Consider the following 14,195-nt stretch of genomic DNA (forward strand, 5'->3'; position numbering starts at 1 on the left):
GTTCTGCTTGGCTTGATCTAAGCAATGTGTTTGACACGATAGACCACCAAATTCTTTTTAAAAGATTACTGCACAACTTTGGTAAGTGGACCAGTGATGCTACTTAGCCCGTATATTCCGGACATTTCCTACACTATTTTCCAAACATCTGATCAGGACTTTGTCCAGTTGGACATCAAGATATGGTGAATAATATTTAAAATTCCAAAATATATTGACAGAACTGAGTTTATATCTACTCCTCATCTCGATAGGTAATTATGTGAAAACCCTTTTTAAGGTGATATAGAAATAAAGAATGTCAGGACCCTTTGGGACTAAATCTTATGAAATTGTACAGCAATTCGTTGCAAAATTACTTAAGTGTGAATCCATTTCGATTTAAGATGGTTCAAATATACTATTCAAAAAAAGTAGGGGATATTTGATTTTTAAGTGTTATTAAAGTCACCTAATGAAACTGACGAAGAAACAAATGACAAAATGAAATGAAGTTCACATTCATCGATTTATTCCAAATGATCGTTAGACTAAGTAAGGCACAGACTGACCATTATAAGGGTAAAATGATACCCGGGGTCAAACAGCAAAGTTACCACAGCATCACAACCAAGTCAGTAACGGGTAAATCCTCCTCTGTTTGCCAAACAAGCATTGATCCGACGTGGCATACTCCTAATGAGACGTCTAAGGTCATTTTGGTCCAGATTGTCCCATTCCTGTTGCAACGCAGCAGCAAGTTCTTGGACATTGGCAGGACGTTGTTGACGTTGACGTAACCTCTGTCTGTCCAAGCATGTCCCAGACATGCTCGATGGGGGAGAGGTCGGGACTCAGTGCTGGCCAAGGTAATGTGGTGATGTTCTGTTGTTGGAGGTAACCTGTAACGATCCTGGCCCTGTGACATCTTGCGTTGTCATCCTGGAAGATGAAACGGCGGCCATGACGTCGTGCGAACGGCACAACATGGACTGCCAAGATGTTGTCCCGGTAGTACTGGCCTGTAACACGCCCTGCAACAACATGTAAAGCCGTTCTTCCAGCAACAGTGATGCCTCCCCACACCATAACAGAACCACCCCCAAATCGATCATGTCTGATGACGTTAACGTCTTGGAAGCGCTCGTTTCGACGACGCCACACCCTCCTACGTCTGTCCAAAAAATCAACAGTGAACCTTGACTCATCTGAAAACATCACATTGCTCCAGCGTCGATTATCCCAGTGTTGACGATCCCTACACCAACGACGTGTAGCCTGAATGTGATGATCTCTCAAACAAGGGATCACGCGAGGTCGTGGGGCGCGAAGGTGACCCCTATGCAGTCGATTCCGAATCGTCTGGCCACTCACTCTCACACCAGTGTCTGTTTGAAGACGAGCGCTGATCTGATTTGCTGTGATGACACGATTTCTCAAGGCCAAGGTACGGATAAATCGATCCTGGGCTTGAGTTGTCGCCCTTGGTCGACCTGAGCGTGGTCTGTCCTGTACAGATTGTGTATCACGGTATCTGGACCATAGCCTGCTTATGACAGACTGAGAAACATTCATCGTCCGCGCCACAACCGCCTGTGTTGTGCCGATCTGTAGCATGCCAAGGGCACGTAACCTTTCATTTTGGGTAAGCCGACGCATATCAAAATTTGTTTTCTGGTCACTAAAACAATTAAACTGATGTTTCCACCCTGGAATTCAATGCCACAATGACTGTAACATTCAAAGTCAGAGTCGTGCAAATCTTGGGTTGGACCCCCATGATGATCCCAAGCATCACCTGCATTCCATGCGGTAGCTATTGGTGCGTTTGGGCGTCACATGTAACTGGAAATGTTTCTTCTGTTAGGTTCTATAGTGACTTTTTTCGTAGTCATTTGCATATTTTAGTATTATGCCCCCAAAATCAAATATCCCCTACTTTTTTTGAATAGTATATTATCCAAGGTGACATATCATTTATGTCTCAGTCATGGAAAGCCCAATTATTTGTATCATAATATTTCTACTTGCATATCAGCCTCCTAAATAGTTTGATTGGCTTTTTTGGAGGGTGCACGGCATGGGCTATTTCCGATTAGGATAATAGAAGCCATTTCTCTTGGGAGGGCTTACTAAGTTGAACAAAGATGGGGTCATAAACGGTTATATAAACGATCAAATTTTGTTTCGGTGAGGTAAAAATAATTTTCATTCGGCTTTGAGCATTCATATTTTTATACGCTCACATATTGTCGTCGCCCCTGTCCCTCCACAATTGTTTGTGAAGTCTACAGGTCACAATTTTTATCCGATTTCAATGAAACTTGAAATATAGGTTTATCACCCTAAGGTCTCGTTTCCTTTTGATATTGGCATGATTGAGACTGTAACTTCATGGATTATGGCCCCTGATTGTACGAAAAATCACGTTTTTAGCTTGTGAACACTGTAGAGATCACAATTTTTATCCAATTTGGTTTAAACTTATAATGTATGCTTACAACCCAAAGATCTCGGTTCCTTTCGCTATTCGTGCATACCGGAACGTAACTTCCTGAATTATGGCCCCTAATTGTACGAAAAATTGCGTTTTTAGCTTGTGGACCCTATAGAGGTCATAATTTTTATCCAATTTAAAAAAAACGTATTATTATATCACTGTTACACCCTAAGGACGGCTGAGTTCATATTTCGTGAAAATCGGCCCAAAACTGACAGACAAAATGGCCGCCCTTCATTCTCAAATAGCGTAAAAATATAGTATATCAAGGTTGTGGACCTTATAGAGGTCACAATTTTTATCGGATTTTGTTGAAACTTGAAATATAAGTTTATAACCCAAAAATCTCGGTTCCTTCCGATATTTACGCATATCGGACTGTAACTTAACAAATTTTGGCCCCTGATTGTACAAAAAATCATGTTTTTAGCTTGTGGACCCTATAGAGTTCATAATTTTTATCTGATTTAAACCAGCGGCTGTCAGGCAGGATACGCCCACATTTACGAGAGATGAATAGAGAACAAGCTAAAAAGAAAGTGATTTTTCCTACAATCAAGGGCCATAATTCAAGAAATTACAATTCGATGTGCGCAAATATCGAAATGAACCAAGATCTTTGGCATGTATCGGATCGAAACAGCATGGATTATGGCCCCTGTTTGTACGAAAAATCACATTTTTAGCTTGTGGACCCTATAGAGGTCACAATTTTTATCCGATTTTGTTGAAACTTGAAATGTAAGTTTATAACCCAAAGATCTCGGTTCTTTTCTATATTCATGCATATTGGACAGTAACTTCCTGAATTATGGCCCCTGATCGTATGAAAAATCGTGATTTTAGCTTGTGGACCCTATAGAGGTCATAATTTTTATCCGATTTAAAAAAACGTATTATTAAATCACCGTTACACCCTAAGGATGACCGAGTTCGAATTTCGTGAAAATCGGCCTAAAATTGACAGACAAAATGGCCGCCGTTCATTCTCAAATAGCGTAAAAATATGGTATATCAAGTAAGGTTGTCATGATTATGGCCCCTGATTGTATGAAAAATCGCGATTTTAGCTTGTGGACCCCCCTCGTTCTCAAATAGCGTAAAAATATGGTATATCAAGTAAGGTTGTCACAATTAATTGGTTTAGTCATAGTCGATTCGATTTCTAGCTCAAACCGATTCCCATTTTGAAAAATCGGTAGTCGTTTCAGCCAATTTATAAAAATACAATTACATATTATTATGTTTGATTTTGACTGTCTGCTAAAAGCACTGAAGAATAAATAAAGTACTTTCAATATGTGCGTTTCTATTCTTTCCCTTTATTACATAATAGTAACCTAACAGAACTAACTTACTGCTAAGTACCGTTCATTGTAAAATGTCAACAAGTGCAGTCCATAATACTATTTTGATCATGTGACACACAAAAACATATGACGTCTGTACACGTTTTAGTATAAACAGTGACAAAATACTCATTATATTCCTCTTATATGGAACATTTTTACAGGTTTATCCGGCCATATAACTAACTGTGATTTACTGTAGGGCAATTCCGTGGCAGAAAATAAAAAATGCCAAAAAAGAAAATTGATGTATTTGAACCAATTTTGTTTTATTTAAGTTCAGAAATGATGCCAATTAATGAATCTGGTAGAGTCGATTACACGCAAATGCTTTAGTCAAAAAAAAAATTAGGTCTAAGTCAAAACTTATTGTCCCCCGCCTTTCGAAGAAAGCAGGGGACTATTAAAATGGGTTCGTCTGTCTGTCTGTCTTTCACACTTTTTGGGACACAATAACTCTCCTTCTAATTGACCTAGAATGTTCAAACTTGGTGTAGGTGTTTATTAGGTCAATGCCTTGATGGAGTTCGAAGATGAGCATTTTCTGCTTAGGGTAAGCAGAGATAAGCAATTTGATTGGTTGATGCTTTGGGACACGATAACTTTAGTTCTAATTAAGTGAGAGTGATGAAACTTTGTCTATAGTTTCATTACATCAATACCTTGACTAAGTTCGATAATGAGCATTTTCTGCTCAAGGTAAGCAGAGCGATCAGCAATTTTGATTGGCCGAGACTTTGGAACACAATAACTCTCCTTCTAATTGAGCTAAAATGTTCAAACTTGGTGTAGGTGTTTATTAGGTCAATGCCTTGATGGAGTGTGAAGATGAGCATTTTCTGCTTAGGGTAAGTAGAGATAAGCAATTTGATTGGTTGATGCTTTGGGACACAATAACTTTAGTTCCAATTAAGTGAGAGTGATGAAACTTGGTGTATAGTTTCATTACATCAATACCTTGACTAAGTTCGATATTGAGCATTTTCTGCTCAGGGTAAGCAGAGTGATAAGCAATTTGATTGGCCGAGACTTTGGTACACAATAACTCTCCTTCTAATTGAGCTAGAATGTTCAAACTTGGTGTAGGTGTTTATGAGGTCAATGCCTTGATAGAGTGTGAAGATGAGCATTTTCTGCTTATGGTAAGTAGAGATAAGCAATTTGATTGGTTGATGCTTTGGGACACGATAACTTTAGTTCTAATTAAGTGAGAGTGATGAAACTTGGTGTATAGTTTCATTACATCAATACCTTGACTAAGTTCGATGATGAGAATTGTCTGCTTAGGCTAAGGAGCAATAAGCATTTTGATTGGTCAAGACTTTGGAACATAACAACTCTGCTTCTAATTGAGCTAGAATTTTTAAACTTGATGTAGATGTTCGTCTTGACTGAGTTCAATGATTAACATATCAAGCTAAAGTCGATGCTTTGGGACAAGATAACTTTGATTCTATCTGATAGAGAGTGGTGAGACTTAGTGTATAGTTGATAATCAGTTTGATTGCTCGATACTTTTGAAAAAAATAGATGTGCGATTAATTAACATGTGTCATCTATTTATTTGGGGAACTCGGCGGGGGACATTAGCCTCACTGTTGGCTTGTTTTTCTTACTTCTTACTACAATTTTTGCAATTTAAACACTGAAGTCTGCATCAGTTTTTGTTTACATTGAAAATCTTTAATATTTGGGTTTTTTACAAAGAAGTACATCTATTTCATCATAAACATCCATTTATATCATATTCTTTAGATCAATTCTTCATACAACAGTTTAAAATATACCCCCAATTTACACTGTAATTCCGTTACCATTCCTATCTAAATGTTTCAATCATTTCTTGATTGACAAATTTTATAAGTTAGTGTTTCCAAATTTTCTAATTACTAATTGCACAGATATAAGAAAGGTAAGGGCCAGACACCTACATGAAGTGGTTTTCTTGGAAAAGCGGTAACAGAATTACATTTGAGTTCCCCCATCCAGCAATGACTAATAAAGAATACAAAGCCCTCTTGTTGGTGTGAAAATGTCATTTATTAAAATGACGTCAGCATATATATATATATAGATGAAAAACAAAATATACATGATAAAAATACAAACATACATGTATACAAAAATTTTCCAATGATAAAAAACTAACTATCTACTAATTGTTGGGCTAAACAATCTGCCCAAAATACGCTGTCAACATAATACATACAAACATACATGAATAGAAGAAATTCCAATGAATAAAAGACTAACTATCTACTAAATGTTGGGCAAACATATGCTTTGCGAAACAAATTTACGAGCAAGCATCATTAATTACTAACAGATCTATATGCTAAATGATGGAGAAGGCTTATAACTAATCAGGCTATCCATGGAAAGAGCTCACAGTGACAAATATTCATGGTGGAGTAAGGGGTGGGGGAGGGCGAAATTCCTCAATAAAATTTTTCTGGATTACTTTCTGACCACACTAAGCACCACTTTACTCTACGACTGCGTTTGCTGGAATGTTGGAAGCGCGATTAAAAAGGCGGGAAATCCTAGCTGGCTCATTTGCATAATATAATCAAGCAGTAAATAAAGGGGAATAATCTGATTGGATAAAAAACACAGATTACATTATTTACAATAATGCTTTTTTGTGTTCCCCCATCCAGCAATGACTAATAAAGAATACAAAGCCCTCTTGTTGGTGTGAAAATGTCATTTATTAAAATGACGTCAGCATATATATATATATATATATATATATATATATATATATATATATATAGATAAAAACAAAATATACATGATAAATACAAACATACATGTATACAAAAATTTTCCAATGATAAAAAACTATCTACTAATTGTTGGGCTAAACAATCCGCCCAAAATACGCCAAACAGAGACCAGTCTGAGATACAATCACAGACTGGGCTCTCTGGCCCAACAAAGGGATACATCATTCACGCGAAAAGAGGAGCTATCGACATGTATATCACCGTAAAACTTGACAGCACAAGAGGACAAACATAAAGGATTTTGGTTTCATTGAACATTATGGGCCAAGGCTGTGGACAGCATTATAATCTCAATATAAACAACCTACAAGCTTTTTCCAATCGGAAATCGGGTAAGACTTAAGTTTTTGGTGGAGACATTGAAGTGCCAACCCTAAGCCAGTCTACACTGGCATACGGCAGCAACACAATACCCACACAGATATTATAAATGCAGTTACGTATACATATTATTATTATTATTATTACAGCATATTTATAGTGCACCCTTTCATATAACATGTTCAGGGGCACTTTACAAAGTAACAATGTAAATCACACATAAACAACAAGATTATGGGCATGTTAACGATTGTATACAGAGTCAGTTAAAAGCCTGATTAAATAAATGTGTTTTAAGTTGTTTTTTTAAAAGAATACAGAGATGTACAACATTTTAAACTAAATGGTAGATTATTCCATAAAACAGGTGCTTGATAACTAAAAGAGCGCTGACCATAGGAGACTAGTTGAACAGTTTTGGGCTTTAAAAGTAGTTTATCTGATGTACGTAATATTCGGCCAGGTGTATAAAGTTCTAAAAGATCTGAGAGGTAAACAGGAGCTAAATTATTTAAACATTTAAAAGTAAGTAATAAAATCTTAAAATCAATTCGATATTTAACAGGTAACCAGTGTAAATTATATAAAACAGGAGTTATGTGGTCACATCTCTTAATTAAAGTAACAAGTCTAGCCGCAGTATTCTGTACTTTTTGTAATTTATCTATAAGCTTTAAAGGTAAACCAACTAAAAGTGAATTAAAGTTATCTAATCGAGAAGTGACCAGAGAATTAACAAGTGACTTAGTGGCCTCTACAGTTACACATTTACGTATTTTACCTATATTTCTAATATTAAAATAGCACAATTTACAAATATTATTTACTTGAGCTCCCATAAGCATAAAACTATCAAAGATAGCGCCAATATTACGAGCAGAATAAGATGAAAATATATCACAATTACCAATTACAACAGGGGGGTTATCTTGTGCAGATTTACTTAATTGATGCCTTGAGCCTAATAACAAATATTCGGTTTTATCATCATTCAATTTTAGAAAGTTCTTTGACATCCATTTTCTAATTTCACTAATACAGTTCTCAAGTTGCAATTTTGATAAATTGAAAGAAGATGGACAATTAGGTGTAAATGAAATATATAATTGAGTATCATCGGCATACAAATGAATGCTGAGACCATATTTTCTGACAATATCTCCTAATGGTGCTGTATAGAGGGTAAATAAAATCGGACCAAGAACAGAACCTTGGGGAACCCCAGATGACAAAACAGATTCAGACGACGATTTGCAATTAACTAAAATACACTGTTTTCTACCCACAAGATAGCTCTCTAAAAGATTTAATGCAGAGCCACAAATACCGAATTTAAATTGAAGTCTACGTAGAAGAATGGAAGGGTCCACCGTGTCGAAAGCAGCAGATAAATCTAATAAAATTAAAAATGTACATTTTCTATTATCAATTTCCATTAAAATATCATTTGAAACCCGGGTTAAAGCTGTTTCGGTACTGTGAAATTGTTTATAAGCACTTTGAAATGGTTCATACAAACAGTTATCATCTAGATGGGCCTTTATCTGAGAAGCAATACATTTCTCCAATATTTTAGAAATAAAACTTAAGTTAGAGACTGGCCTGTAATTTTTAAAAACATTAGGATCTAGTGTAGACTTTTTAATTAAAGGGGTAACATAAGCTCGTTTGAAAACGTTGGGAATAGTAGCGGATGATATACAAGAATTAATAATATTGGTAAAAACTGGAATAACTTCGTCTAGACAGTCCTTAAGAACAGAAGTCGGAACAGGATCTAATGAACAAGATTTAGGAGCAGACGATTTAATTAGCTTTAAAACAAAAGATTCACTAACCAAGTTAAAATTTTCTAAATAAACAGAATTTTCTAACTTATCAAAATCATGAGCGTTAAAGTCAATAGTTTTTTTTAAATCATCAAGTTCAGTTCGTATTTTCTGTATTTTTATTTGAAAGAAATCAGAATAAATTTGCAAGTTCAGTGTCATTATCATTGTCCGGGAGGATAGTACGCTCAGCATTATGGTCCAAAAGGGAATTCACAACTTTATACAGGTCTTTTTGTCTGTTTTCACCATTTTCTATTTTATCAGAGTAAAATTTAATTTTAGCATCTTCAATTAATTTATTCACATTGTTTTTTAAAGATTTATAAATCTATTTATGAATATGTAGATTTGTTTTCCGCATTAGTAAATGTTTTCGTTTGAAGAGGAACAAGCGAGTCCAAAATTTCAGCAAGCTTTGAGTGATATTGGGTTGCCTTCTCTTGTATATCTTGAATACGTTGAATGCCATTGATAATTAATATAAATTGACAAAATTGCTTAACAACACTTGTGTGGGAGAATTACTGTCCCCAGCCATCAATAAACCAGCCTACACTGATCTTACAGTGGGCACCCCCATATCCGTATCCACACCCATTGGTGCCATGCAATGCTACTAATGAAAGCTGACCCGTGCAAATTAAACTATTAATGGGGAAGGGGGGGGGATAACTAATAATCACACAAAGTAATCAGTGTAGTGCACTCTGCCAGGCTACACCGAGCACAGCTACTCATAACCTACTTACTAATGCCATAATATCTTAACCTAGGTAATCTAACATATGATTGAACCGTGTTACTCTTCCAACGCCCCATGCGGCGAATGGCACCAATCCGAAAGGAATGTAATTTGTAGCGAGAGCTATCCAAACCAATAAATTCAATCAACTTGCTCAACCTAGAATTTAAAAATTTATATGACACGGCCGAACCGTCGGGCCATTGGAACACGGGACCTCTCACATGAGGAGAATTTTGAAAATAATCCAACAGCCAGCAGGGGGCACAACTGTAGATATTTGACATGAACACTGGAAGAACAATTTAGTGGGAGTAGCTGACAATTTATGTTTGTAACAATGCATGGATATTTCCACTGCTTGCAAGATGGTACCAGCAAACGAAAATTGAACATGTTGAGTTTGTATCACCTTGGTACTATCAACGCCCGTTTTAAGTACCAACTCGCCCAAACGAAAAAAGCCTGCAAAAGCCAAAGCAAATATGGATTTCAACAACACTTGATGAGACAATAAGGTAAAAGCTAAAGAAACCGCGTGTAATAATTGGATTAAGATCCTATGGGTTATTGGTAATCTAGACTCAGATGGAACATGTAATTTATTGATTCCTTTTAACAAATTCTTGACCATAAACGAATTAACTGTGTCGACGTAGCCTAACGACTTTTGGACAAACGCAATGACTGATACGTGAGAAGCGATAGTGCTTGGGGCAAAGCCAGATTCAAAAAGGAAAGTCAAAAAGGTAATAATAACCACTGACGGAATCGGAAACTCTGGATTTAATGAGAAAGAGGTACAAAAATCTGTAAATCTAATCCAATCTCTTAGATATGATGATTGAGAACTTGACGACAAAGCTTATCCAATTAACCTGTACGCCGATGCACTTAGATCATTAAAGTTTCTGGATGTAATATTTGAGGGGATGGATCCAACCATGGTGCCCAATCTCTTGCTTCCTGAAAGAGGAAGCGTGATAAGCAGTCAGCGACACGATTTGATTTGCCAGGTATATGTTTTGCACGTAACAAAACATTATATTTAATCGATGCCATCACTTATCGCCGAATTAAAGACATCATGGCGGGGCATTTAGAGGTAGATTTATTAATAACATCAACGACACATTCATTATCGGTAAGAAATAATAACTTATGATTCTTCAACAAATTGCCCCAGTGTTCCATTGCTAAGTCAATGGGAAATAACTCCATGACATTAATACTGTAATTCACCATTGACGCAGGCCACTCTGCTGCAAACCACCTGGAACCAAATACTGCAGCGAACCCTTTCGAAGCAGCAGCATCGGAATATAATTTTAAAACATCAGACCCTAACCAAGTGTCATTGAGGAACATACAACGGCCATTAAAATCACTCATAAAATGGGACCAAATTTTTAAGTCTAACTTAGCTGCATTCTTTAAACAAATCTTATAATGGGGTTTCGTAATACCTATCGTAAGATCATATAAGCGTCTCAAAAAGGTACGACCTGGTACCACAACCAAGGTTGCAAAATTTAACAATCCTAGAAGGGACTGTAATTCTCTCAATGTGACTTTGCGTCTTTTACTGACCACTTCTAAAGCCGCACAGATTTTTTGAACCTTCCCAGTGGGAAGTCGACTAACCATTGCCACAGAATCAATTTCAATACCATAGATAGTAATTTTTGTCACCGGGTACACCGTTTTGGACTCTTTGATAGGGATACCCAGAAATTTTGACAATGCCAGAAATTTTTTAAGCAAATTTAAACACTCGGCAGAGTTGGGTAAACCGACAAAGAAAAAATCATCAATCATGTGACTTATGGACGCTCCATATTTAGTTTCCATAACCCAATGTAATGATGAACTAAATCTTTCAAAGGTCTGACAACTCATACTGAGGCCCATCGGCAAACACATGTCAGCAAAATATAACAACTCATCACCCAACTGAACCGAGAATCCTAACAAATCATAGTCATTTGGATGGATTTGTAACAACCTATACGCATCTTGAATATCTGCCTTGGCCATCAAAGCCCCTCTACCTTTTGCCTTAACAATATAGACGACTTCATCAATCGAATCATACTGCACTTTTGTAAACTCATCTGATATGCCTGAATTAACCGACTTATTTAAAGGGAATGATAGATCATGAATCAGACGAAAAGCACCTGGCTCTTGTTTTGGTATAACACCCAAGGGCGAACAACGTAAGTTCGTAAAGGGGGGCAGTTTAAATGGACCCATCACACGACCATGCGCCAATTCATTGTTGATCTTTCCAATCAACATTTCCATATGATTATGACATGAATCATGGTTATGAGCTACAGTAAAAATTCGTTGACTGGTAAAGGGAATGCGAAATCCATCAGAAAAAACAGAAAATAAAAACTCACGTTCCACAACCTCATACCCTTCCAATATCTCCCACAATCTACTTGGCATTATTGATGTTGGGATTTTGTTTGTTGCCTGAACTGTTGCTACGAAAGGAATAACGGGACTGCGGCCTACTTTGAGATGGAGGTGGAGGAATAGCAACAGGTTGAGGCAAGGACCGATTCACATTTTCAGTTGGCGGGTTATTGGCTACAATCCTGGGCGATGGCAACATGGAATGGGATGGGGCATTAGGTAACGGGTTTCGACGGGTTTTGGCATAACACTGCACCAGTGGGTGATTAAATCCACACTTGGAGCAAACATGAGCGAAACTACAAATATAACGGTAACAACCCTGTTGGGAATTAAATGCCCAGCACACCCGCTTGGGGGTTGAGAAAGACGGATTCGCAACCCGTTGAGATCTATCCCCATGGGAATGAATGTGGGCCACATACAGAGTTGTGGCACGGAGCCATAACTCGGCGTGAATGCGGTCCCACGGTAACAACTGATTTTGCCTCAATAACCGGAATTGGGAATCGTAATAATTAAAGGCTTTTGAACCATAGGTTTGAGCCAACTCCGAAAGCAAAGAATTATATGCTAATAAACTCAATGCCAAATTAGGTGAACGATGGATAATAATATCCATAAAGATTTGAAAGGCACGTTGCCATTGATTGAAATTTAATTCTTTTGGCGTTTTGGGGTTGGAGGAAACTTTGAAAATTGGTTCCTCCCCTGACTCCGAGATATTTATTGCTAGCTGAGTTGGCACATTCCCCCCAGGTAACAGCAAAGTAAATTCTACAAATTTATCTGACTAGATGTCATGTTTAATTTTTTCCGACACATGCCTAGATATTGACATGTCCACTGGCAGCTGAATCATAGGCGGTACCAACGGGTTTGTATCTCCCATACCTGCATTCTGAAACAGCTGCGCAGTATTAAAACTTAACACAGATGGAGAAGACTGCACTGGGGATGGCGTTTCACCGGTGATGGGAACTGCGGTGGTTGGTGAACTGGTAGTTGTGGGCACTGACGGCACTGTTGTTGGTGTAGCAGATGCGGTTGAGGCTTCAACATTCTGACTGGTTACCGCCGGACCATTTTGGCTGAACACTAGGCCCCTATCCATCATTTTTTGAATCAGTAGCTCTGTCAACCGATCTTCTGCAGAGGACATGGCAGGAACTTCCTCGCTGTCACTGGATTCTGCTACTTCACGAAGTTTTGGCATTGTCCTAAAAAACATGGTAGGGGAAACCAATAACCAACTAAAAAAACTGAAGTGACTACCAAGAGAAGCATGCACCAAGTCTCTATAATCCATAAAAACCACATGCACAGCAGCATCCAAGCCACTTCCAACACACTTCCAACACACTACATGCACCAAGATAGCACCACGGCTACTTTTATATCAATTCATGCACCTAGGAGATAGCACCACGGCTATATTTATGCCAATGCATTATATTAACCAAGATAGCACTATGGCTACTTTTATATCAATTCATGCACCAAAGAGATAGCACTACGTCTTTTTTTTTTTTTTTTTTTTTTTTTTAAAAATAGAACAGATATATACACACATAGTGACATATGTGACAACAGGCACTATGACAGTGAACCATATACCGAATGTATCATTCTAAGCAATGCCATCGTATGTTGCGCAATATCGCGTCCCGGCAGTGAACCATATACCGAATGTATCATTCTAAGCAATGTGGCGCAATATCGCGTCCCGGATGCTGGCTATAAATAAAGGGGGGCCGACTTCCGGCGACAAGTGAATCCCATCCTCCTCGTATGGATCTGCGACTGGTTGCCAAAGTCCGGCTCTGTAACGCCAAAAACTCAGCTTGGGAGTTTCCTGACATAAATTCATGATCGCATCGTTTGTTCGGGTAATATTGCTATTATCGTCTTCATACGGAACCGTCTGTTGCGGCAACAATTGTGAAATAATCACACATTTTGGCGACCAACCACTGTGAATATATCTCACCCGTAGTCCGCCATAACCCCAGCATCTCACATTACATAAACGGTAATCTAACCCTAAATTAAAATTATTATAAAACGTAAGGTGCTTCGCTAATCGCTTAATATACGACGTACCAAAAATAGCCACCTTTATCGGTCTAGATACCGGAAAGGAAAGTTGCAAGCCGGTAACGCTAAATAATGGTGCCGAACGTTCCATTCGTACCTTGCAGACAAACACAAAGAGAATCAAAACGAGGCTCTAATGGTGGAGCACGTACCAAGAAT

The 14,195-nt window shown here is 37.7% G+C and overlaps 1 protein-coding gene across 10 annotated transcripts in view; it reads left to right on the forward strand.

The window, feature by feature from the left end:
- LOC126811172 (uncharacterized) overlaps nucleotides 1–14,195 on the forward strand; it is a 213,723-nt gene that overhangs the window by 41,920 nt on the left and 157,608 nt on the right. The window lies entirely within an intron of this gene.

The sequence above is a fragment of the Patella vulgata genome, chromosome 2 (genome assembly GCF_932274485.2).
Source record: "Patella vulgata chromosome 2, xgPatVulg1.2, whole genome shotgun sequence".
Taxonomy (NCBI): domain Eukaryota; kingdom Metazoa; phylum Mollusca; class Gastropoda; family Patellidae; genus Patella; species Patella vulgata.